Raw genomic sequence first — 25,661 nt, forward strand, 5'->3', positions numbered from 1 at the left:
CCTGATCATTGGATTTCGGTAATAGACTCCGGAGAATAGGCGATCACAATGTGAGCCTGGTGATCAATGGGCTGGGGTCTGCTGCTGCTGGGCTCATGCAGGGGAGGGGGGTGACAGGGGCTGCTCAATGCAAAGCTGCACCTGGGTCTCTCTCTGCTCATCACATTTGATCTATGAGGGATTTGTGGAGTCACCAAAGCAGCAACTAGCATTGACATCAGCTGAGGGCAGTTTAACTCGCTGAAATATTCATGATCTGGCAATAGGAGCTGCTGCTGCCTCTTAAAGTGATCATCTGCCTCTCTCCCTCTGTCTGTCATGCTGCCTGCAAGGCTGTGAGGAGGGGACGATCTATTTGGGATTTTTCTAGAGGAGAACTGGAAAAGAAACAAAATCATCATTGTAAATCCAGAGAAGGGTCACAATCAAGTTAAATAGAGAAAGAGAAAAAAGTTGCCTGCTTGGGTGATCCTGTATCCAGAGATGGTGGCCGTGGATCCCTGCACCTGTTCCATCTAAGGCTGCGCTCCATGTTGGGGCTGGAGAGTTACTCTGAGACTAGTCAGGGGAGAGCGAGTGTGAATGTTACGGGTGGGAGGGAGATAAGGGGGGAGCTTGCAGCCGGGAGGCTGTGGTGGGGGGGAATTGGATGCTCTGGACTTGAGGGGGGAATGAAGGATTCCTGTGGCACTCTTGAAGTTGATCTGTACTCTGCAAGGAATTAATAACGGACCGAGGGGAATAAAAGACAAGGATTTCCACCCTGGAGCATCCAGCCAGACACAGCAAGTCCGTTCCTGATTGCAATTACTGCCTGTGACAACCTCTCTCCTAAGGTACCGAAACGTTTATTCCTGTGGGTTTATCCTTTGTCATCTCATCATAATCAGCTAAATACTGTAGGTCGCATTGCTCATCTCATTCCATATAAGAGACCTGTCTGGTTACTAATATCCTGCACCATTCCCCACTGTAGGTGCCATGCTGTCACCTGTGCTACCCTAGTTGGAGCTGGCACAGCCTCTTGCTGATGCCCCCATTACTGCAGAAGCGCTGGGTAGATTCTTCTCCCCTTTGCACAAACTTTTGCACCTTGCACGTGTTCTGCATCTGTTGATTTGCATGGAATAATGCTTCCTGGTCTCAGGCACTGGATCACTATGTGCTGGGGATCCCTGCTGGTGATTGGCCAATTACGGTGTCCTTACTGTATTTAAGCCATCATGTTGAAACTAGTTTTGCAATTATCTGAAAGGTCATAGTCATTTTAGCAAAAGGTCTTCATTAAACTGATGGAAATCATGTTTGCGAATACTTGGGGAAAGATATTTGCTGTCATTGCTGTACTTCATTTGTAAAGTCAGGTTTCGCATAATGTGGTTACAATCAAATATGATTATTATTATTTTATTTAAAGAAGCATTGTGTGGGTGACGTGGTCTATTACGAATGCAACACTGTAGCCCTCCATCCTATCTGCCCGTAGGTGTGAGCTTCATATGCTGGGTATATTCTTGTCCAAAAGCTAAACACGTAAAGGCAACTCATTGTCATTCATGTGATGCTATTGGAGCAGTCCCAGTGAATCATAGTGTTGTAACAGAACGCTTTGGAATCATATAGACATCCCACACATGAACGTTTGCCTCCGGATTGTGGTATCGTTCACATCACTGATTTTGACAATTATTTAGGTAACCCTTGAGTGCCCATGATCAATATGAACCAGACTCTGTGTAACCCAGTAGCCGCACAAAGCCTGGGTTAGTAACAAGAAAGGTGGGCATACAGTACCAGCATTACCTGGGGTGCCAGTCATTGCCGGCGGCACTGGCAGGATGTGGATGTTTCCAGCTCCTTGAAACCAAGACTTTGTAGCAGTAGTTCATGTTCATCTCTATCTTCCATTATATGTGCACCTGCCTTATTATTACACAGTTACTGTAATCGTGTAAAAAGGGCTGACCACGTTCTGCAGCATTAAAGGCAGTACTATGTTTCTAGAAAAATAGGTTCAGGAACTCTGGGTCTGGGGGTGGGTCGATGAAATAAAAAGAGAGAGAGAGAGAGAGAGAGAGAGAGAGAGAGAGAGAGATATGTATATATTGTATTTAGAAACAAAGGCACTCACAGGGCACTTTAAAAATAAAACTTCTGTTATGGAAAGTACATTTTGGGCCAGAACAGGTTGAGGAACCCAGTTCCTGATGATGTCATAATTAATAAGAGGTTCAGGAACTGAGTTCCTGCTAGTTCCTGCAGAAAAATAGCACTGATTAAAGGGGTTTATGTACTCAGCCATGGCGAGAGATAAAGTGGACTGAGATAAAGGACCAGCTGATCTGCTTTTAACTGCTATATCACAAGTTATGTTTGAAAAATGACAGTTAAGAACAGGTATGGGTGAAAACCGGACCAGGACAAAACCGCCGGACCGGACATCAAACTCTGCATCTTGTAGCCTCCGGTCCAGGGGGTGTCCTGTCCAGGGGGGCTGCCTGTCACACCTGTCACCAGGTAGAGGAGGAGGGGTAGAATAAAGCTCCCCTGTATGGTCCGGGCATGTAGCAAAAACCGGACGGTCCGGACCACCCGAGGAGGCTGTAATCTCCCCTCCCCCATGTCCCTGGTGATAGCTATCACAGGGACCCCCGGACAAGACAACCCCCCGGACCGGACCCTACAAGCTCCGGACTGCAGATTTTGATGCCCTGTCCGGCGGTCCAGAGTGTAATCCGGGTCCGGTTTTTACATAGTCCCGTTAAGAACTGGTTGGTACTGTATTTCTCTCCAATTTATCTCTCCTAGACATAGTAAAGATGGGTCCATGCTCATTAGCTGAGCCAGTGTGCAACAGCGACCTGCGAGTGCACTAGCATCCATTGCTGCAAATGGGGCACATGCGCGTCTCACATGCGTACACGGTTTATTTGCGCCTTGACGTGCAACTTCCCGCATCGGGAGACGCTCAGATGACTGTGGCTCCACCTGTACATAGACCCCTTAGGGGGTATTCAGCTCAAAGGGCGAGATGTACTAAGCCTGGAAAAGTGATAAAATGGCGAGTGATAAACCACCACCCAGCCCCTACCTGTCATTATTCAAACCTAGCCTGTGACATGACAGGTATGAGCTGATTGGCTCGTGGTTTATCACTCTCCAGGTCATCACTTTTTACGCTTAGTACATCTGCCCCTTAAAGATAGATACAGTTGTGAAATAAAGTACAAGCTTGTCCGCTTCTGTCTTACATTTTACATGCTGTGTATGAAAAATGAAAGGAGCGGATCGGTACTTTATTTCACAACTTTATCTCTCTCCAAGTTTTGCTAAATACCCTTCTTAGTGCTATATAAACTTATGACCTAATCAATGGTGCTGGATTTGTTTGGCTACATCTATGATTAGCTATGCAAAAAGCATTATGATTAGGGGGATACTTTATTAAAGGTCAGAGAGAGGAGGCTATGTTTCAAAAAATGACAGGAGCTGATTGGCTGGTACTTTTATCTCTAACAATTTTCTCTCCAAGCTTTACTCAATACCTCCGTGACACTAGGCAACATCTTAAAGGGCCTCTATTGGTCACATTCACAATGATTTTTAGGAGCTGGTCATTCAGAAACATGTCATTAACTTTTTTTGTACCTAAACTTGATGTACCTCACGATAGTCAAATATGTTGTCCATGTGCCTGTAATTAAAAGGCCAATTAAGTTGCTCGTGTACATTAAAATAGTAAAATGATTTTAGTAAATTATATATATATATAACTCAAATCCCTTTTAAAATAAAATAAATGTAAAATGTAATTCACACCCGTTTCAAGGCACTTTTATGCTAGGATACAAGGGGGCCCATCTTTGCTGTCTGAGTAATGGCTTTAGTATGGGAATGGCTTGAGCAGTGGTTCTCACCCTCGGTCCTAAGGACCCCACACAGTGCTTGTTTTGCAGGTCTCCACACAGAATCACAAGTGAAGTAATTAGCTCCGCCTTTGGATCTTTTAAAATGTGTCAGTGAGTAATGAGTGCACATGTGCACCTGCCGGGTGACATAGAAAACTGTGTGGGGGTCTTGAGGACTGAGGTTGAAAACCACTGGGCTAGACGCTTTCATATTTGCTTAACCCTTAATAAATGCATACAACAATGAGTCTCGGGTTTCCAGGTTGGTGGTACCCTTTCACACCGCACCCGTGTTATTGTCGTATTGTTGACGGGACCTTATGTACCAGGTCGAATTGGCAGGTGGGTTGACCCAGGATAGAAGTGTTAAACCCTGGGTTGCCCTGTGTATAATGGGCGGGACCTGGGTTTTATGTGGAAGTGTCGGACCCGGAATTGAGATATCTGGTCCGACCTTGCAGTTGCGATGTGAAAGCAGTATTAAGCTGAACATACAACCCTGTACTCTTACAGTATACATGTGAAGAGAGGTATCCATAGAAAACAACAGGCTCTTAGTGAAACTTGAGGTTTGCCTCTCAGCTCCGCAGAACCTTAAGACCGTATTATTGGCAGGCACAGAATTACTGTATAATATATTGTTCTGGGTTTTTTTTTGTCCTCAGGCAGTTTATTTTAATATGGATTGTGCATGTTTTTCATGCTGTATTGTAACATGAATTCTGTTTTGGTGTTAATTACTTCCTCCTCCTTCTCCCAATATTCCACCTTCCACAACAGTCGCAATCCAAAATGTTTCACCCAAAGTAAAATGGGTATGTGCAAATGTAAAAGGTGTGGGTTCCATCCTGTCAGTTTTCTGTAGAACAATTACCAGTCTGAGATTCACAGCTTTCAGACACATCCTTTACATTGCAGTTAACCTTTTCACTGCTAGAGCCAGTGAGATCACCTTACTATAGCATGCATGGGATGGAGATTTACAGGGGCAGGCCTCCAGCTGATTTGGGAGCACTCTGCCACAGTTTTAGCATGCCCATTTCATACACCAGCCCCCCTGACATAAACATTAGGTTCTTCTGTGCAGATGCCACTGTTTCTCACAAACAGACTGTCATTTTTCAAATACAGCAGGTACAATGTAGGTACAATGTAATACCGCTTTCAGACAGTGGGGGCCGAATAACCCAGCATTTACCTTGCATTTGAAGCGTCGGGTTATTCAGCTGTGCGCTGTCAGACCCCTTCACACAGGAGAGCAAATTTCCGCGTCTAACATTTAGACCCGGTAGTTTTCCCCTGTGGGAAAGGGTCAACTCTTATCATAAACTCTGGGTCTCCGACCCCGGTCATTTGCAGGGTGGGAGACCCGGAGTTTAAGATCTGGATTGACCCTTTCACACAGAAAAGGACCCGTGTATTTCATGAAATTTTCAGGTGGAACTGCTTCACCCAGGAAATTCTTTTTCTGTTTGAAAGGTGTATAAATTAGAAGCTGATATCTCCACTTCATTACCCACAGCAAGCAGTACCAGGTTGGCTGTATGGTTTGATATTTTCAAGTTAAATATTCTAAAGGTTCACAATATGTACCGTATTTTTCGCACCATGAGACGCAAAAAAGTGTGTGGGGGGGGAAAGGATGTGCGTCTTATGGAGCGAATACTGGAAAAAGCACTGAGTCCTGGATGCTGCTGCTGTATCGGAATCTCAGGAGCTGCAGCAGAGTCCGCCCTCCTCCCCTGGTACTTGCATGCCAGCTGCCCGCTCCCCCCCTCCCCTGGTACTGGTACTAGCGCTACTAGTACCCATCTGCCGCAGGGACCCCGCCGATGATTTCCCATTCGCCGAACGGACCCCATAGCACAATGCATGATCCCTGCTGGCCAGACCTCTGTGAGCTGACAAGTACCAGGGGAGGGGGGGCAGCGTGCATACAAGTACCAGGGGAGGGGGGATTGGGCAGCGGGCATACAAGTACCAGGGGAGGGGGGGGGGAGCGAGGCATACAATATTAAATATTTTATTACACCATTTGGTTCAGAATATTTTTTTTCCTGTTTTCCTCCTTTAAAACTAGATGCATCTAAAGGTGCATACACACTGTACAATTTTTTTGACAAACTTTTTTGACCAATTTCTTTCATTTCTTCCATTCTGAATGAAATCGGTCCATATATATCTTTCAGTGTTAATGTGCCGAAAGACGAATGATGATGCGCTTACCCGCCAGTTGTTCATCAAGATTTTTAGTCAACTGTGCATGCAGCTCAATTTGGATATCTTTCAAAAAGAGCCTATAAACTGTAGCTAGATCTTTCGTCTTTTGTCTGTCATCAATATCTTTTGTCAACCTATTTCTTCTAGGACACTGGGTTCAAGGGAAATGTCTTTCAACGAAATTGGTGAAAAAAATTGTAAAATACATGATTTTAAGGTTCAATGTGAAGTGTATTTTAATGGAAATAAAACAAGATTAATATTTGTATGATTTTGGACGTTGTGTGTGTGTTCAGGATTTTTTGGGCCAGATGTATCAAGCTTCAAAAGTGATAAAATGGAGAGTGATAAACAGCCAACCAATCAGCTACTACCTGCTATTTTTCAAACCCAGCCTGTGACATGACAGGTAGGAGCTGATTGGCTGGCTGTTTATCACTCTTCATTTTATCACTTTTGAAGCTTGATACATCTGGCCCTTAGTCTGTTGAAATAGGTGGGATAAGCACTGACCTAGCAAAATAGATCAACTCACCTGAGCATGACTAAACAAATCCAAAAAACACAGCTTGGGGAATATTGATGAGAACCTGTGGTCTAGAGAGAGCGTCCAGTGTGTGCTCCCAGGGTTGGATAGTTATAGAAAATCTTAGTATACAGTACTGTATGCATGATCTGTATATCTATACAAACAGACAATCGCTTTGGGCTGGTGGTAACCATGGTGCCTTCAAGTTTTGTGTTTAATTCCCACAAATAATACTTTTAACCTTCAATACAGCAGCTCCTACCAAAGGCAGCATGTGAAATTATAAAATCTATAACTGTTGACTTCTAAAGACAAGACTGCAGTTTGTCAGTAATTTGTTTTATCACGTTTTTTAAGTGAAACAAATGTCTGCTTTGGCAATACTTCTGTGTATACAGGAAATGTACAGTACATCAGCTACAGGTGCCGTCGTAAAGCCATGACACGCTTAATGTAGAATTACTGTATATAAGGAACTACGGTCCATAGTTTTTCCTGAATTGCTAAACGGAGTATACAGTAGTTAAAGGATTATAAGGGGCAGATTCAAATGTTTAATCACACCCGATCTCCCATCTAAAGTGACGGGATATTACAGGTCGATATTCACATGCCAGTTTTTATCGCACCTGTCTTGCCCATTAAGGATGGGTTTAGGTGGCATAGCGGCTAAACCTGACCAAACTAAAGGGTGCAACATGAAAAGTCCCATTTGTGTGCCAACTTTCACACATTTTAGTTTGCCCCCTGGGGTGAAAGCTGAAATGATGGCACCTGCAGGCATACATGCCTGAACGGTGCTACATTTTGAATAACTCCATTGGGAACCCTCTATATTACATATACCAATAGTTTAATAATTACCTATTACCTAAAAAGCCTATTTTTCCCCAGCAGTTTTCACCTAATTTTATGTTCATATCGGTTTAGGATGAAAATGTAGAACATGTGTTAGCAATTTCTGTATTTGCTAGAACCGTGTTCCATGTGATGTGTCCCAGCTTAGCAGCAGGTATCCCTGGCGATTGTGCCTACAAAAAAGTAAACCTGCTTTGTTACAATGATTTCATTTATTGTCCTGCAGTCCCATACCTAAATCATGTCTCAATTGTAGTATGGCCAGGTCCCCCCCCCCCCCCCCCCTGTCTGCACAAATAACATACACTCTCTACTCACGGTTCAATCATTGTGCTAGCACTGTGGGTGCTGGCACGTGTGGACTACGATTGGAAATTGCCAGGGTACGCGCTACACTAATTGTGCTTCGACATCCTCAGGTGTCAACACAACACAAAACCAGTGCATTTCAAACTTTTTATCGACCTATTGACTGTCAAATTAGACACTGACATATAGATGGGAAGCGAAGCACACAGAGACCGCACCAGTGAGTAGAAATATGGGTGTTTATGTAACAACACAAACATATGCTCACATACATGGGGGTTTAAAATTAACAGCTTGCCAGCAAATATGATATGATTCAGTCACCGCTCTGGACCTCGCGACCCAGTGGTCATCTAGCTGAGAGCGGCTCATCTAGAGGACCACTGATAGGAGACTTGTGCTCCGGCGTCTGGTGCAGCGTCTGTCCGAGGGTGAGCGTGTCTCACTCTGAAGTCCGTCTGCTGTGCTTGTAGAGAAATGATGGCATCACGTCACAGCATAGGCCATGTCCAACGCGTTTCATCAGGGGGTGTGTGAAGTCGGGTGCGCCCTCCGTGTGCTTTTCTTCCCATAGTATCTTGATTGGATCCTTGTGTGATCCTGCACGGATCTAAAGAGGCTGCATCCAACAGGAGGAGTATACTTTCCATGGCTATTATAACAGTATACTTTTATGGTTTGCGCATGAAATATATATTTGAGTAGCCGGCACTCCCTTTCTTAACAAGTGTGTATAATGCGCCCGGTGCTTTCCCAAACTCACTCCCTGGTTAGGGTTGGCAAATGCATACAGGAACATCGGCAGCACTCAGACGACTGGAATGAACGGAGACCACACACAGGTTCAAGATCTTTCGAGATTTAATCCTGATGACGAGATTAAATCTCGAAAGATCTTGAACCTGTGTGTGGTCTCCGTTCATTCCAGTCGTCTGAGTGCCGCCGCTGTACCAGTGTATGTATATATGTATGTATGTGTGAGTGTGTATATATGTGTGTGTGTGTGTGTGTGTATATATATATATATATATACATACAGGTGCGGGACCTCACTGGACCGGGTCAGGGACTCCAATAGGTCCAGTGAGGTCCCGCACCTGTATCTAATCCAGGGAAGGCACAACGGACACTTGCTTTATTTCAGCAGCAGCGCCGAGCTACCCCAAGAATATATATATATATATATATATATATATATATATAGTAGTTTGTGTTTATGTAACAACAACTTGGATAGTAGGGAGCAAGGACCTAGTAAAGTCAAACTAGGTAATGGCAGGTTTAACAACAAAAATCTGTCCTACACTTTAAGAGTGTCCAATGGAGCTCTAGAAGCCTGTGCAGAAACGGATCTAGCGTTGAGCACCATATTCAGTTCAACATGCTCGGTTCCAGAACCACCCACGGTTTATGGCCAGAGGAAACTGACCAATCGCTCATTTGATTTATTAAGCATGCCAACTGGTACAATTCTTAATTAGGATACGATAGACCACCAACGTCATTTTTTTTTGTGCAAGTTTGGGTTTCGCATTGTTCCAGACATATTTATTACGAACTGCCTGGAATTTATTGAGCTGTGCAACACAGGCAATGCCCAATATATCTTAAAATATATTGGTGTGTGTACGTGTAATCTGCTGACTGTACATATAGATTGACATCCTCATCTAACCCTTTAATAGGATTAAGTGAGCCAGAGCTGTCGCACTTAATCCTATGCTAATCCCCTACTGTATTGTTCTATGTATTGTATTGCAGCTGAGAACAATAGGCCTTGGTGAGCCATGTATAGTTAGCGGATTGCATGTACACAGAGCACAATGGACCAATATATCTTAAGATATATCGGGCATTGCTTGTGTTGCACCGTTGATGAAATATATCAGTGAATGACACAGTTCACAGGTACACACTGAGCGATGTTCCATCGATTATATCAGTCATTCAATCGAATAGCTGCTATATTTGCAAGTGTGTACCCAATCATTAGATGCATTTGCCGAATCAGACACTTTATCAGCTCACAATTCACCCTAGGGATTGGTACCTGCAAACCGTACCCCTGCTAAAAATGTCATGTGCAGCAATTCCTAAATCAGATACAGGCTGTCTAAAGTCATGTTCATTCTGGAGCGATGTGTATCTGGATGTTATGACGGCCAGCGGTGAGTGTATATAAACTTACAGATGCAGGGGGCGACAGGGGATGCCATGCTGGGTGTTTGAGGAGCAGAACTGGGACAAATGGGAGCTTATCAGCATTACTTCAAAACTTTTTTTGCCAATTACTTTATTTTTTAGGTGTAAAATATGTTGTACACACCCATTACAACAACCTGTAGCCCTCACACCAGGGCTTTTGATTGGAATCTTATGCTGCTTTCCCACTGCCTACACGGGTAAAGACCCGTTTTTTTTAAACGGGTCTTTAAACGGGTAAGAGCCATAAAGACTCTTTCCCACTGCAGCTTTTAAACGGTAAATTACCGTTTAAAAGCTGTTTTTGTCACATTCACACTTACCTGTTTAAAAACCCGTTTAAGCAGTGTAAAGATAGGGGGGGGGGGGAGAATTTAAAAAAAAAAAACGGCGTGGGGTCCCCCCCACTGCCGTAACCAGCACCAGGCTGAAAGAGCCGGGGCTGGTAATAAAAAATCAGGAAACCCGACAAATAGGGGTTCCCTGATTTTTTACAACCAGCCCCAGGCTCCAGGTCCGGGGCTGGTTCCCAAAATACGGGGGACAAAATGACTAGGGGTCCCCCGTATTTTAAGAACCAGCCCCAGGCACAACCAGCCAGCAGGGTAATGCCACAGCCGGGGGACACTTATGATATAAGTTCCCGCGGCCAAAGCATTAACCCTACCGACCAGTCAGCCTGGCCAGGGGCCCTGGGGGAGTGGGGACCCCCCCAATAAAGGGGTCCCCCCCCTCCAGGACTTACCTGACCAGGCTGAAGCCTGGTGCTGTCCTCGATGCCCCTGGGCGGTGGGCATCGAGCTGATGGTATTGTGTAAAAAATAGAATAAAAACCATTGTCTTTTACTGGTGAACTATGAGTCCCAGCAAGCCTCCCCCGCAAGCTGGGACTTGGAGAACCACAAGTCCCAGCCTGCGGGGCATTAAAGGGCCCGCTGGGTCTTGTAGTTCCACAGTAAAAGAAAGAGTTAAATAAACACACTGACACACGTGAAAAATAAAAGTTTAATACATACATAACACATACATACTGATACTTACCTATCTTGAGCCCGTAGGTAGCCCTGGTCCTGATGTCCTGGTCCGTGTCGGCGTCTGTATCCAGTCGGCATCCCTGTCGGCGACGGCGTCGGCGGTCCGGAGTCCGAAGAAATCCATTTGGGAAGCTGTGGAAGGAAACCATACTCACCTGTCCCAGCGCGACGTAGTCCAGGTAAGGGTCTTTGCAAAAAAAACAAACCGACACCCGAACCAAGCGAACAGGCAGAGAGCCGCACGGTGTGTTTACATCGTGCGGCTCCGCCCCCGAATGCCGCTATTGGCCGCCTTGCGGCCTAGCGGCCAATCAGGAGCCGCTAGGCCGCAAGGCGGCCAATAGCGGCATTCGGGAGGCGGAGCCGCACGATGTAAACAAACACACGTGCGTCTCCGTCAGTCCGGTCTGGTTCGGGTGTCGGTTTGTTTTTTTTGCAAAGACCCTTACCTGGACTACGTCGCGCTGGGACAGGTGAGTATGGTTTCCTTCCACAGCTTCCCAAATGGATTTCTTCGGACTCCGGACCGCCGACGCCGTCGCCGACAGGGATGCCGACTGGATACAGACGCCGACACGGACCAGGACATCAGGACCAGGGCTACCTACGGGCTCAAGATAGGTAAGTATCAGTATGTATGTGTTATGTATGTATTAAACTTTTATTTTTCACGTGTGTCAGTGTGTTTATTTAACTCTTTCTTTTACTGTGGAACTACAAGACCCAGCGGGCCCTTTAATGCCCCGCAGGCTGGGACTTGTGGTTCTCCAAGTCCCAGCTTGCGGGGGAGGCTTGCTGGGACTCATAGTTCACCAGTAAAAGACAATGGTTTTTATTCTATTTTTTACACAATACCATCAGCTCGATGCCCACCGCCCAGGGGCATCGAGGACAGCACCAGGCTTCAGCCTGGTCAGGTAAGTCCTGGAGGGGGGGGACCCCTTTATTGGGGGGGTCCCCACTCCCCCAGGGCCCCTGGCCAGGCTGACTGGTCGGTAGGGTTAATGCTTTGGCCGCGGGAACTTATATCATAAGTGTCCCCCGGCTGTGGCATTACCCTGCTGGCTGGTTGTGCCTGGGGCTGGTTCTTAAAATACGGGGGACCCCTAGTCATTTTGTCCCCCGTATTTTGGGAACCAGCCCCGGACCTGGAGCCTGGGGCTGGTTGTAAAAAATCAGGGAACCCCTATTTGTCGGGTTTCCTGATTTTTTATTACCAGCCCCGGCTCCTTCAGCCTGGTGCTGGTTTCGGCAGTGGGGGGGGACCCCATGCCGTTTTTTTTTTTAACGGGTAAAGGGCTACCCCTTTCCCACTGCCGAAAAAACGGCTATTACACGTTAAAAACACTGCTTTTTACACGGGTAACAAAAAACGGTATTTGTTACCCGTGTAAAGCAACCTGGAGCTTTCCCACTGCAGCTCTAGCCGTTTAAAAAGGCTAAAAAAACGGCATTTACACGTGTAAAGCCTGCAGTGGGAAAGGGGTATTAGAAAAGGGCTTTTCAATCTTTCTGCAAAGTATTGGGAAAGTCTGCTTAAGCTTTTGTTCTTCTACATGAAAAGTTCATGTGGAGTAGTATATTGTAATATTCACTTTGCAGATTGGTATTCTAAATCGTTCTGCTATTCACTGTCATTACTTCCATATTCACCCACGATTGAACTGTTCTAACTTGGCAACAGCTGCAGGTGATACAACTTTCAATAATGACTTGGTATCATTTGAAGAAAAGTTTACCAATGCCTTTGCTTGGCAGCAGCTTTGCAGCAGCTTTGCAGCAGTGCTGAAATGGGGGGAAACATTCTCTGTTCTCAAGACTTAAATGTATTTAAAGAAATGTAAATATATTAACCCTTTCAGGTCAGACGTCTAGTCAGGCTCAACTGCCCTAGCGGTAGTAGCAGATCCAATAGTGAGCTACTTTAAAATAAGAACATTAACATTGTTCAACATTCAATGTGGACCATTTTTTTATTTGAAAAAAAAAAAGACATTTAATTGAAACATTTAAACCAGACTGAATTGCAAAAATAAGTACCGTATATACTCGAGTATAAGTAGACTCGAATATAAGCCGAGGCACCTTATTTTACAACAAAAAACTGGGAAAACTTATTGACTCAAGTGGGACCCTCACTCGAGTATAAGCCAAGGGGGGCTTTTTCAGCATAATAAATGTTCTGAAAAGGTAGGCTTATACTCGAGTATATATGGTAATTGTTTCCAAGAAAGGACCATATGCAATCTATGAATGTCAATACAGTTTTATAGAGTTTTGGTTCATATTATCAGTAATGTGACAGCCTGTCCTAAATCTATAGATTTGTCATTTTATAGAACACATTGTCTTTAATAGTTTTACATTGCTTATGGCATGTACAGTGTTTGAAGAGAAAAATATGTGTGATAAAGATTACAGTCCTATCAGTTGCTTTACAGGCTCCACATGTAGTGAACTGTATGGAGCTACAGTGTATCACTGTACTTATAGTATATACAATGTTCCTCCTAACAGTTCACTAAAGCTGTTACCTACAGGTTAGGTTGTGTTCTTTTAAGTTTTTAAAACACTACTGTGTGACTCTGAGAACATGTAAGGGGATCCAGTTAGCATACTGGTGGTCAGGAGGCAGTCGGGCAGAATACCGATCCCAGAATCTTGACACAGTGACACTGGTCAGAAGATTGGCACTGGGATCCTAATTATAAGTATGCCCGAGAGGGATAGGACTAGAGTGCAGGGGTGGGGGTTAGTTTTAGGCTCTAGAAGGTGGGATAGGCTGCTGGAGGGTGGGGGTAGAGTTAGGCACTAAAAAGGGATGGGTAAGATTAGGCACTAAGGGAGGTATGGTTACGATCATGATGTGGTGCAGAAGGACATTTGGGGATTAATTGCAGGGGTTAGTTAGAGGTGGTCTTGGGCTGGAGGAGAAGGTTGTGGTTTGGCTTCCGGGGGGAGGGTTGGGGTTAGGCACTGATAAGGGAGTGGGTTAGGCTGCATGTAAGCAGGGTTGGGTGAGGGGTTAAAATTTGTAGGAATCCTGGCCATCCAGATATGTCTGGCTGTCTTTTTGGCCGTGTGCAGGCATCGCAAGTGCCATGATCCTAATGCCATTCCCAAAAAATAGTCACTTAAACCTACATCTAATGTAACCTGTTATTTGACCTGTTCTTTTCTCCAGTTTGCTATACACACTGGAAAAGCTACAAAAAACTACTCGGCAGCATATGCATGTTTGTTTGTTTACTGTCTGCTTTGGATATTTGGTAAAAAGAATCTGCTACAATTTATTTTAACTGAATGTTTTGAAGAGTGCCCCCACAAAAAAAAGTTTTTTTGTCCCCTTCCTTTCGTGCAAGTATTACTGTTTGAACTTTATAGGACCATCAGGGCTAAGCCCAATGGGCACACACATGTGGCATGCACACCCAAAGGTGGCTTCTAATATTCCTATAACTTAAGCCGGATATACACCTAAAGATATATCTGTCCAATCTGTCTGGAACAAACAACAAACTGGTAATGTATGGGCAGGGCCATACATTGATATCTCTGAGGGCCCCCTCAAACTCTATCATCCCCCCTTTGCTGAGACGTAAACTGGAAGCGCATGCCCATTACTGGAGTGGTGCGTTCTATCACTCTGATGCACTCCCTCACCCCATGGTCTGCGCTTCAGCACACTGACCCTCTCCCTCATCCTGCGCTCTATCAATTGAAATGCTCCCTCATAACGCGGTCTGTGCTTTAGCAAACTGGCGCAATCCCTCACCCTGCATTCTATTACACTGACACCCTCCCTTACCCTGCAGCCTACGCTCCTATCAATTGATGTGCTCCCTCACCCCGCAGCCTGCGCTCTCACACTGACGCACTCACCCTGCGGCACTCCCTCACCCCATGGCCTGCGTTCTGATGCACTCCCTCACCCCGCAATCTATCACACTGACACGCTCCCTCACCCCGCAGCCTGCGCTCTATCACACTGACGCACTCACCCTGCGGCACTCCCTCACCCCGCGCTCTATCACATTGACATCTCCCTCACCAAGCAGCTCTTGCTCTCATACTTACGCAGTCCCTCATGCCTATTGCACAACATGCTCCATAACCCACCACCACCCACCCCGCAGCCTAATTCTGACTCTCCTCACTAGTGCCAACCCTGGTATGTTGTAACCTAACCAGTGGCGGAACTGCGGGAGGCAATGGAGTCGCTTGCCGCCGGGCTTTTTGTCTTAAGGGGGCGCTTCTCCATTGCCTCCCACTGGCCGCCGATCCATCCCCGCAGTTGAAAATATTTATTTGTCATCAGACGGAGGAGCAGTGTCATGCCAGCTGCCTCCTTGTATTCATTTTCACACAGACAGTGTGAGTCGGCAGCTGGCTGACACCAGGGGGAGCTCCAGCGTACAGCTCCTCCAAGGCTGAGAGCTGTCCCGGACTGTGAAGACGACTTTTGCTCCAGTCCATTATGGGGAGATAGCTGCAGCCTGCAGGTAAACACTGCAGCGCTGTTGCTGCACTGAGTGTGTGGCACATGTGGGGTGGGGGTATTAAATGTTGGCAGCAATAGGATGTTTAAGCATTTTTGTGTGGAGTGTTTGTGTGTATTTTTTTTTTTTTTGAGAATGTTGTTTTTGTTTAATATAGGTGTGTGTGTGTATTTTTAAGTAAAAGTTGTGTGTATGTGTGTGCATCTGAGTGAAAAAGGCATGTGTATGTGAGCATCTGTGTGAATAAGGCATGAGTGTGTGTGAGCATCTGTGTGAATAAGGAATGTGTGTGTGAGCATCTGTGTGAATAAGGCATGTGTGTGTGAGCATCTGTGTGAATAAGGCATGTGTGTGAGCATCTGTGTGAATAAGGCATGTGTGTGTGAGCATCTGTATGAATAAGGCATGTGTGTGTGTGAGCATCCGTGTGAATAAGGTGTTTGTGTGTGCATTTAATTATGGTTGTATGCACGCATCTGTATGAGAGGTGTTTATGTGTGTGCATGCATAAGTGAGAGGTGTGTATGTGGGCGTCTGAGTGAGAGGTGGGAATGTGCGTGCGCACGTCTTAGTGAGTGGTGTGTATGTGGGCATCTGAGTGAGAGGTGTGTATGTGGCCAGAGTGACACAAGATGCTTCCCTACTAACTAGGCTACTGAGAAGCCACCGGGACCCTGCAGCGTCTGGCAGTGCTGGACAATGTGAAAGCTACTTGGAGGTCCCGCTAGTTATAAAACATCATTGACTGTAGCAGTTGTGCCAGTGGGATTGTTTTTGAAACCATCCATGTGGTAATTATGTCCACAGCTGACGGATGATTTGGTATGGGTGCTATGCTATACCCCTACTTTTTATGAATGATCATTACTCTTTTTAAAGAATAAAAGTGGTAATACCATCAAGTGCCCCCTCTGTTCTATATATATATATATATATATATATATATATATATATATATATATATATATATATATATAGGTGGGGGGGCGCCAGCATTTATCATGCCTCCGGGCGACTGGGGCAAACTTACGCCACTGAACCTAACCCTTACCTCCCCCACCCCGTAACCATAACCCACCCCACATGTATGCACACACACACACACACACCACTTACTCTTACCTTAGAAACACCAGCAGGGTGCAGTCTTACTGGCTGGGCATCCCTGCCTGGAAGTTCCTGCAGCAGCCTCTCTTCCTGCTCAGGCAGCAGTAGCAGCACCAGCATTTGTGAGTGCCCTGTAGCCCCGCCATTGAGCAATGTGTAGCTCCACCCCATTAAGCCCTGTGTAGCTCCGCCCCCATTGATCTCCATGTAGCTCCGCCCACATGCCTCCTAGTTTGGAGGGGGCCCGGGCTATCTGAGCAGCTGATTGAACTTTGTCTGAGCTCTGAGACGCTGCGGAGATGCAAGGCAGCAGTCGGACGGCTGAGCAGGGGGATTAGCAGGGGGGAGCGGATGGTTCTGGGTCCCCTGGAATCGTCGGGGCCCGGGTCAGCTGTCCCTTTTGACCCCCCCTGTCGCCGGGCCTGTGTATGGGAGCAAATAACAATCAATTGTTTGCTTTCAAACAATGGAAAACAGACAATGGTCATTTTAACAAATTGGTTACATTTGTTTGAGTTAACAAATTGGTCCGAGCAATCATTTTTATTTGTTTTGCAGCATTTGATTTACAGTAATCTAGATTCTGTTGTATGCCTGTGTTTGAAGGGCCCACTGACACATATGGCCGTATTCAATGCAGAAGACAAGCGACCCTCGCCATTTAACCCCCACACTGGCCACTCTCCCTATTCTACATTACGGGGAATCCTCACTGTCAGATGACGGTGAGGATTCCCCCAAACAGCGAGGCTCCTGGCTAATGCAGGGAGCCCGCTGTATTTAGCCCTGAGCCTCGCCGTTTTAGTGGCCGCACATGCTGTTTCCCTGTCGCCACAAAAACCTAGAAAGGGGGAAACGGCATGTGCAGGGGGTCAGTTGAATACTGACTATGCGAGCTGTGACAGCGAGCAGTCAGCACTGAATTGAACCCACCCAATATACTCTATGGTTGCAATATTTACATTATTTAAGCATGCAAATCATATATCTTTTTTTTTGGGGGGGGGGGGGGGGTAATTCTGGGCCAAATGTAATCGGGTGTAAGAATCAGAAAGTAAGAGATTTTAGGTGAGTTTTCCCATTTTTTTTTATTTTTTTCTTTTTATCGTTTTAGATGACTAAATTACCTTGGTTTTCAGTGTAAATGATTGCCTCTTTAAAAAAATGGCAAATCTCTCACCTTCTGATTCTCACACCCTATTACATTTGGCCCTCTATGTTTATTTTTTAATAGTTTTTTTTTAATAGTACAACTCGTTTCTGTTATGCATGACTTTTTTCTTAGTCTGTTAATCTAGAGTTATGTGGAACATTTTCAGCAAATGTCTTCGATATTAAGAAGATCTCTTATTTAAAATGAAAAAGTCCTCCTGCTTTTCCATTGTAGTGGTTATGAAGAGGTGTACATTGTTTGACATCTGCTTGATTGCTTTACCCCTACCCACACATCTGTTCATTGGAAGGGACTATGGGTGTCTCTTGATCTCTCTTCCTTTACTGAATGTCTTGAAAGACTGCCCTTAATTGTACTGCACCCTCAGTAATGTTATCTCTACAGTTTTGTTAATTGTATGGCATTTTAATTTTCTGACCTTGTTTTGTCTGTCAGCTTGACACAAGGCGGTCTAAGTATGGAATAAATGAGAACGAATGCATCTTCCGTTCTATTTCCAGCTTTGTTTTACACTGACATTTCAGGTTAATAAATATTTATTTGTGAGTGTGAAGTAATCACAGCTGGATGTGCTACTGAACGTACTCATTTAGCAAACAGTAAGTAACACAATAATAGCTGCTCTTTTATTTTCTTGTGTAATAAGCATTGAAAGAAATAATTTTCGCTTGCAGCGGTAACATAACGACCTGCAGATTTCATGTTGGACAGATAGTACACGTTCCTGTAGATTATGGCTCTCCGGGGACTGTTCGCAGCACAGAAACTTCACAAAATTGATAGAAAACACACTTAATATTAAATTATTTAAATGCCTGATGTTGCTCCATTTGAATTTTAGTTTTTTAGTTTTTTTTTGTGGAGATTGTATGTCTACAACGGTTATACAGTAGAGTTTTGTTGTCTGTATGTGTTAAGACTGTGCACACACATTGCTTTTTTTTTTTTCGCTCCACAGGTACATCCGGTGGGTTCATAGCACGCCAATTAGCAGATTTTTTATTTTTTTTTTACAATGTTCGGTTTGCTAGAATAAATTCAGCAAGTGCTTGAAAAGGCAGCGGAGAAAAGCAAATCCCTTCTCCAAACTCCTCCACTTGTTCCTCTTACCTGCAGAGTAAGGATTACTCATGCAACGAATGAGTTTGACAGCTTCATATCTGTGTACACTTAACCCACAACTCGTGATTCCAATTTCATGCATCCCAACATGACCCATTCCAAGAGGGACAGAATACTCTATACACTCTTCATTTTGGATTACTATCTCCTGTGGTGAAATACCTTTCTTATCAATGAACCTGTTTAAAACAGGTGATGGCATTAATAAATGAAGAGGGGAGTCCAGGGACAGAGCATTGTGTCCATCCTGGAATGGGGCATGTTGGGAGGTATCATACATTACCAGGGAAGTCCAGAAACAGAGCATCGTGTCCGTCCTGGAATGGGTCTTGTTGGGAGGTATGTATACATTACCGGGCGGGGGGGGGGGGGGGGGGGGGATGCAAAGAGAAATCCATTACAGCATTTTTTGTTTGGAACATCTTGCCCATATACAGTCACACGCATGCATACATACACTTATGCATATATTCACACGCATATATACATAGTCACACACCTGTATGCACACATATACAGTCACACCGATGGAATGCACACATTCATACAGTATATATAAGTTACACACACCGACAAATACATACAGTGCACCTTCCTGAGTCACTCACCATGCTGCTCTACAGTGCCAAGCCCTATATCTACATCTCTCCCACTGTGTCCACTAATATAACACATTGTAGTCATTCTCTACCGCACATTGTCAGCAGCCAAGAGAGTCTCACAGGACCCGGCGGCTGAGAGGGGCTAACCGCAGAAAGGGTGTATGTGGCTATATCTGTAAATCGGAGCATTTCTATAGATTGCAGCACAGCCAGTAGGATAAATGAGAAGTTTAGTCCATGTATGGCTGTCTGTACTGTATGGTCACAAGTCACAACTACAAAGCAACAATTATTGGTAATTACAGTAATCTGGCTCCTCGCTCTAACTGTGTTGTGCAGCACTAAAACCACACAGCGGTCACCGATGACTGCACATAGCCAGTTGTGGATGGAAAGCTCTACCGTTTCTAGGTCGGCACCACAAGGTCGACATGCACTAGGTCAATACTGACAAGGACACAGGAGTAGGGCCGCTTGCAAAAATAGGACCTTATTCTGTTCCACACGCAATGCTGCAAAAATTGCAGCATCACGTGTGGAATAAACACCATCGGTAGTGCTGGCCGCCCCCCCTCGTACACTGCTATCCCCTGCACGGCTGTGAATGGATGATTTGATCGAATGATTTCTCCAGCGCTTGCAGATCAGACACCTCTATGGTGTCTCCGATCTGCGAGTGCCCTGTGCGGAAAGCAGGTGGGCAGCTGATATCTGGCTATGGGCAATGGCAGCTGACATGGGCAATTACCATAGGAATGCCCATGGAATGCTGGGCGTCCCCTTGGGCTGTGCCCCATGTCTCCCGCCCGCACTGCGAGAGGGATGGCGAACTTGTAGTTTGCCGTGTCTGCTCGCACCCTGCCTCTGCACATGCGCAGATATGCGCCTGCACAGATGCAAAACATCGGTCCCCCGTGTGCTGCATGTCAGACTGTAAGACAGGCGCAGCTCCTGGGCAGCAGCAGCTTCTCCTGCCTGGTACCTCCCTGCTCTGCAGACTGTGTCTATCAGTGGATGTGCCCACAGTGCAGCCCTTAACACGATTACCACTCAGGAGATTAAATCATGGATAACTTGGTTTATGATTTGGTCCTTTATAGTGTTAAATCGAACTGTTTTGAAAGTTAATAAAAACTATATGCAGTGGTGGCTCCAGAGGGGGGGCTGCAGCACAGTTCAAAATTTAAATATGGGAGCCACACCCACTGTCACCAACTGCCATTCCAGTCCAACTCTCTTGCAGTTGGTGTTGCTCCCCTATTTGAATTTTTAACTGTGCCACAGCCCCCCTCCAGAGCCGCCACAGACTATAAGTACAGATGGAGCTAGAATGGGACGTGAATGAGTGTGAGATGCCTGCACGCCCCATTTGTGTCAATGGGATGTGAGTGACAGATGATCGCGGGTCCCGTCTTGGCGAATGGCACACCGTCATGGAAAGCTGTGGTGCACGGCTCCATCTGTGTGATAGTACTGGGGTAGAGTCCATTGAAGGGGGTGCAGGGCTTAACACAGTCTAGAATCTATGAAATTGCACCGAAGTACACATACATTTTTTACCTGTCCCTTACTCATCTTCTGCCTTCTTAACTGCTACTACCTCCCATCTGTTATTTCCTTTACCCACTGATTCCCTTTACAACCTGTGTTAAGTGTGCAGCCAGGTGAATATTATGCTGTGCCATTCTGCAATTCCTACTCTGGCTTTTCATATCCTCCAGAATCCAATTCAAATTACCATAACCTACAAAGCCTTTAACAATACTGTAGGTTTGGCACAGCAGATTGTTTGTGCTTGAAATTACCCAGTTTATTTGATAATGATCATACCAAAATAAGTTATGATCAGAAGTATATACCATCATCACCAAACAAATGGGACCTGTGTAAGGCATCTTGGCAGTCTTGACAAAACTTCAACCAACTGCACTACTGCCATTAATATCCTCTTTCCAGCCTGTGAAGTAAATGTGTGGAGGTGGTGTCTTGGAGGTTTCAGTCTCCACCTGCATTAAGTGGACAAGGGTGCTTCCCCAATAGGCATTATTCATTTTGTGATAGGCGGACTCGGTCGTGCCCCCCCAGATCCCAGCACCCTAGGCTGCTACCTAATATTAGAGCCAGCCTTGTGTACATTGCCACTCTACCTGTAGTGTCTTTTTTTAGTTTTATTTTCATAAATGCTAGTTTTTATCTTGTGTTCAACCCTTACTGCAGTGGTCAGGGAACTCGGTCCTCATTACCCCACACAGTGCATGTTTTGCTGGTAACCCAGCAGGTGCACAGGTGTACTAATTACTCACAGACACATTTTATAAGGTCTGCAGGTGGACTTAATTATTTCACTTGTGATTCTGTGAGGAGACCTGCAAAACCTGCACTGCATGGGGTAATGAGGACCGAGTTCCCTGACCACTGCCTAACTGGATAAGTTGCTTTGTATTATCTCACAATAAAGTGATAACTAATGCCTAGCAAATAAATTGTCAGTTTAAACTTTGTATTATTTTGTCATTATTGTTTCCTAAGGGAGATTGGGGCCTTTATACATTGGTGATAGAAGTTTGTGCCCTTAGCCACTATTCTGTAATTGGGACCAAAGGGTCAGGGGCCGTGACCTTCTATCACACACCGTGGAGTTGATGACTTAATATACCCATGGATTGCAATAGCGCTCCCTTTTTTCCTATCACAGGAAACCGTTCCACCAAATTGAGTTTGTTCCCCACAATTCATCATCCATAGTTGCCTTAATAATAAAATAATTACAATGGACACTATTGCTGAGTAACTGCATTCAAGTGTATGTGCAGATCGACCTCTGAGGGAACAGAAAAAAATGGATGCAATGTATTTTGTGGGTATTGCCAAATTAAAGGAAATTAAGGTACAAACTTACTGAGTAATTTTATAATCGGTTCACAATCTTGAAATGGCCAGTGGCAGCCCCAGAGTTCAAAATTCAAATAGGGGAGAAAGACCAACTGTCAGTTTAGAATGGCAGTTGATGTGGCTCTTCTTTTTGAATTTCGAAGTGTGCTGCAGCCCCCTATCCTGGAGTCGCACACTGGAAATGACTTTCGGTTATCTGACCTTGACAACATTTTACAGTAACTTTACAAATGGTTCCACAGAGAACTGCTACCTTTTGACATGGGATTTTGCTTTTTTTTTTTATTGTCCCCAATCCTAACCCAACCATAGGAGACTACATTAAATTGACCATCAGTTCTATTTATAGATTATTGTGTGAAATGACAATGGCAGTTGTTAAAATTGAAACATGTACAGTATCACCCAATATATTTTTATTTTTTTAACCTCTTTAACTGTGAAACTCATGCAACGTTTTTTGCTGCAACTTTGCTCATCTCTAATCACCGTGTGTTTGGACAGGCCAATGGGTTCTAGTGGATATATTGCCCAGTTTGGAAGTGCATGCAGTTGCATTAGCAGCAGCGGTGTAGCTAGGTGTCATGGTGCCCGGAGCAAGGGCATATTTCGCGCCCCCCCCCCCCCCCCCCCTGGTAATGAATTGGGTGCGTGGCTAACGGAATCTGCTGCGCTATATAAGAACCTGTAGCGGAATCTGCTGCGCTATATAAGACACTGTAACTGAATCTGCTGCGCTATATAAGACGCTGTAACGGAATCTGCTGCGCTATATAACAACCTGTAATGGAATCTGCTGCGCTATATAACAACCTGTAATGGAATCTGCTGCGCTATATAACAACCTGTAACGGAATCTTCTGCGCTATATAAGACACTGTAACCTAATCTGCTGCGCTATATATCAACCTGTAACGGAATCTGCTGCGCTATATAAGACGCTGTAACGGAATCTGCTGCGCTATATAAGACGCTGTAACGGAATCTGCTGCGCAATATAACAACCTGTAATGGAATCTGCTGCGCTATATAAGACACTGTAACAGAAGCTGCTGCGCTATATAAGACCCTGTAACGGAATCTGCTGCGCTATATAAGACACTGTAACAGAAGCTGCTGCGCTATATAAGACGCTGTAACGGAATCTGCTGCGCTATATAAGACACTGTAACGGAATCTGCTGCGCTATATAAGGCGCTGTAACGGAATCTGCTGCACTATATAAGACGCTGTAACGGAATCTGCTGCGCTATATAAGACACTGTAACTGAATCTGCTGCGCTATATAAGACGCTGTAATGGAATCTGCTGCGCTATATAACAACCTGTAATGGAATCTGCTGCGCTATATAACAACCTGTAATGGAATCTGCTGCGCTATATAAGACACTGTAACGGAAGCTGCTGCGCTATATAAGACACTGTAACGGAATCTGCTGCGCTATATAAGACGCTGTAACGGAATCTGCTGCGCTATATAACAACCTGTAATGGAATCTGCTGCGCTATATAACAACCTGTAATGGAATCTGCTGCGCTATATAAGACACTGTAACGGAAGCTGATGCGCTATATAAGACACTGTAACGGAATCTGCTGCGCTATATAAGACGCTGTAACGGAACCTGCTGCGCTATATAAGACACTGTAACGGAAGCTGCTGCGCTATATAAGACGCTGTAACGGAATCTGCTGCGCTATATAACATGCTGACAGCTGTAAATAAAGATAAATACATAAAGACAGATATATACAGTATAAATAAAGATATATACAGCACAGCAGGCCAGGGCAGCAGCAGGAGCCAGAGATTCACTCCCCCCCCCCCCCCCCCCTTCCCCACCCCCCTCCCCACCCCCCTCGGGCTCCATGGAATCCACCAAAAAAACAAGCATCATTTCTATGTTTATTGTAAGAACTTTTTTAGCTTTAAAAGAAATAAAAATCACTCAACCTTCACTCACAGGATAAGGCACAGGCGGCAGCCAGCAAGACACCTTCTCCTCCTCCAGGCTACAGCCAGCGCTTAGGAAGGCTGATGAGCGACGCTGCTGTAGCCAGGGAGGGGGTCAGAGACAGGTGACTGGCTGCCGCTGGGACTGGGAGGGGTCTGTACAGTGTGTCACTGACTCACTGTCAGACAGTGCTGCTACGCTGCCCGGAAGCAGGACCGAGCAGCAGCAGCAATTCAGAGACAGGAGCCTGGAGGACAAGGGTGTAGGGTACGACTCAGTGTCAGCGTGCCGCCCGGCCTCGCCGCCCGTGACGCTTGGCGGCAGGGACCGGGCGAGCAGGGCAGGAGACAGCACTGCAGGCGCCGGGATCATTTGCGGAGGGGGGGCGGGCCAGCGGCGCCAGTCAACCAATCGCCGCCCGGAGCATGAGCTCCGGTGGCTCCGCCCTCCCTACGCCTCTGATTAGCAGCTGTGATTTCACTTGCAGTGGACTTGTGAATGGATGTTGGCACTCAAAGGGTGTTCAGTATCTCACTAAGCCGCTTGGCAAATTCGAAACTTACAGCATAAACCTCCTTTACTTTTCAATAATCGATCTTGATACGATGTCTGAAGAACGGTATTTATTATTCAGTAAAGGGATCACGTATATGTGATTGATTAGATGGTGTAATAAGCATAACGTTGCATAGACATGAAATGAAGTGGAGTTGCATATAGTTGATGTGAATGGCATATACAAGTGAATTGTGGTAAAACTGTAAATAAAACATAAACATGCAATTCCAATTTGCACATAGGAAAATGCAAGGTAAACATACAGTATGCAATACATATAATTGTGCATACAGACATAGCATTATGAGTAATGCTGTGTACACACGGTCCGATTTCCTTTCCGATGTTGACGATATAGTCAACATCGGATCGGCATCGGATGCAGATCGTAAGGGTTTTAACCCTTGAGATCCCGATCCGATCCCGATGCGCGTTCACGTATTGGAAGCCAGAAAGTCTTGGCTGCCTTGTCTGCAGATCTGCACTATATAGTCAAGATTGGATGCAAATCGGATGTGCCTTAAGATCCTATGCATGATCCTATCTGATCGGATCGTGGATAGGATCTTAAGGCACATCTGACCGTGTGTACACACCATAAAGGATATGCTTCAGTCTAACTAATACAGCTGGCATGCCTAACTGTCTAATTAGCTTCATGGTGACACCGTTTTGAGTGATAAACTCACCAT

The 25,661-nt window shown here is 45.3% G+C and overlaps 1 protein-coding gene across 3 annotated transcripts in view; it reads left to right on the forward strand.

The window, feature by feature from the left end:
- Positions 1 to 623: 623 nt before the first annotated feature.
- The window catches only part of CDH23 (cadherin related 23), a 914,269-nt gene continuing 889,231 nt past the window's right edge, over positions 624 to 25,661 (forward strand). For 2 of the 3 annotated variants that reach the window (XM_083146306.1, XM_083146304.1), the window contains exon 1: positions 624 to 836. The gene's annotated coding sequence lies outside the window, so the exon portion shown is untranslated. The remainder of the gene's footprint in view (positions 837 to 25,661) is intronic. The other variant, XM_083146305.1, reaches the window with a different exon arrangement.

Source organism: Crinia signifera, chromosome 6 (assembly GCF_055691185.1).
Source record: "Crinia signifera chromosome 6, ASM5569118v1, whole genome shotgun sequence".
In the NCBI taxonomy this organism is placed as follows: domain Eukaryota; kingdom Metazoa; phylum Chordata; class Amphibia; order Anura; family Myobatrachidae; genus Crinia; species Crinia signifera.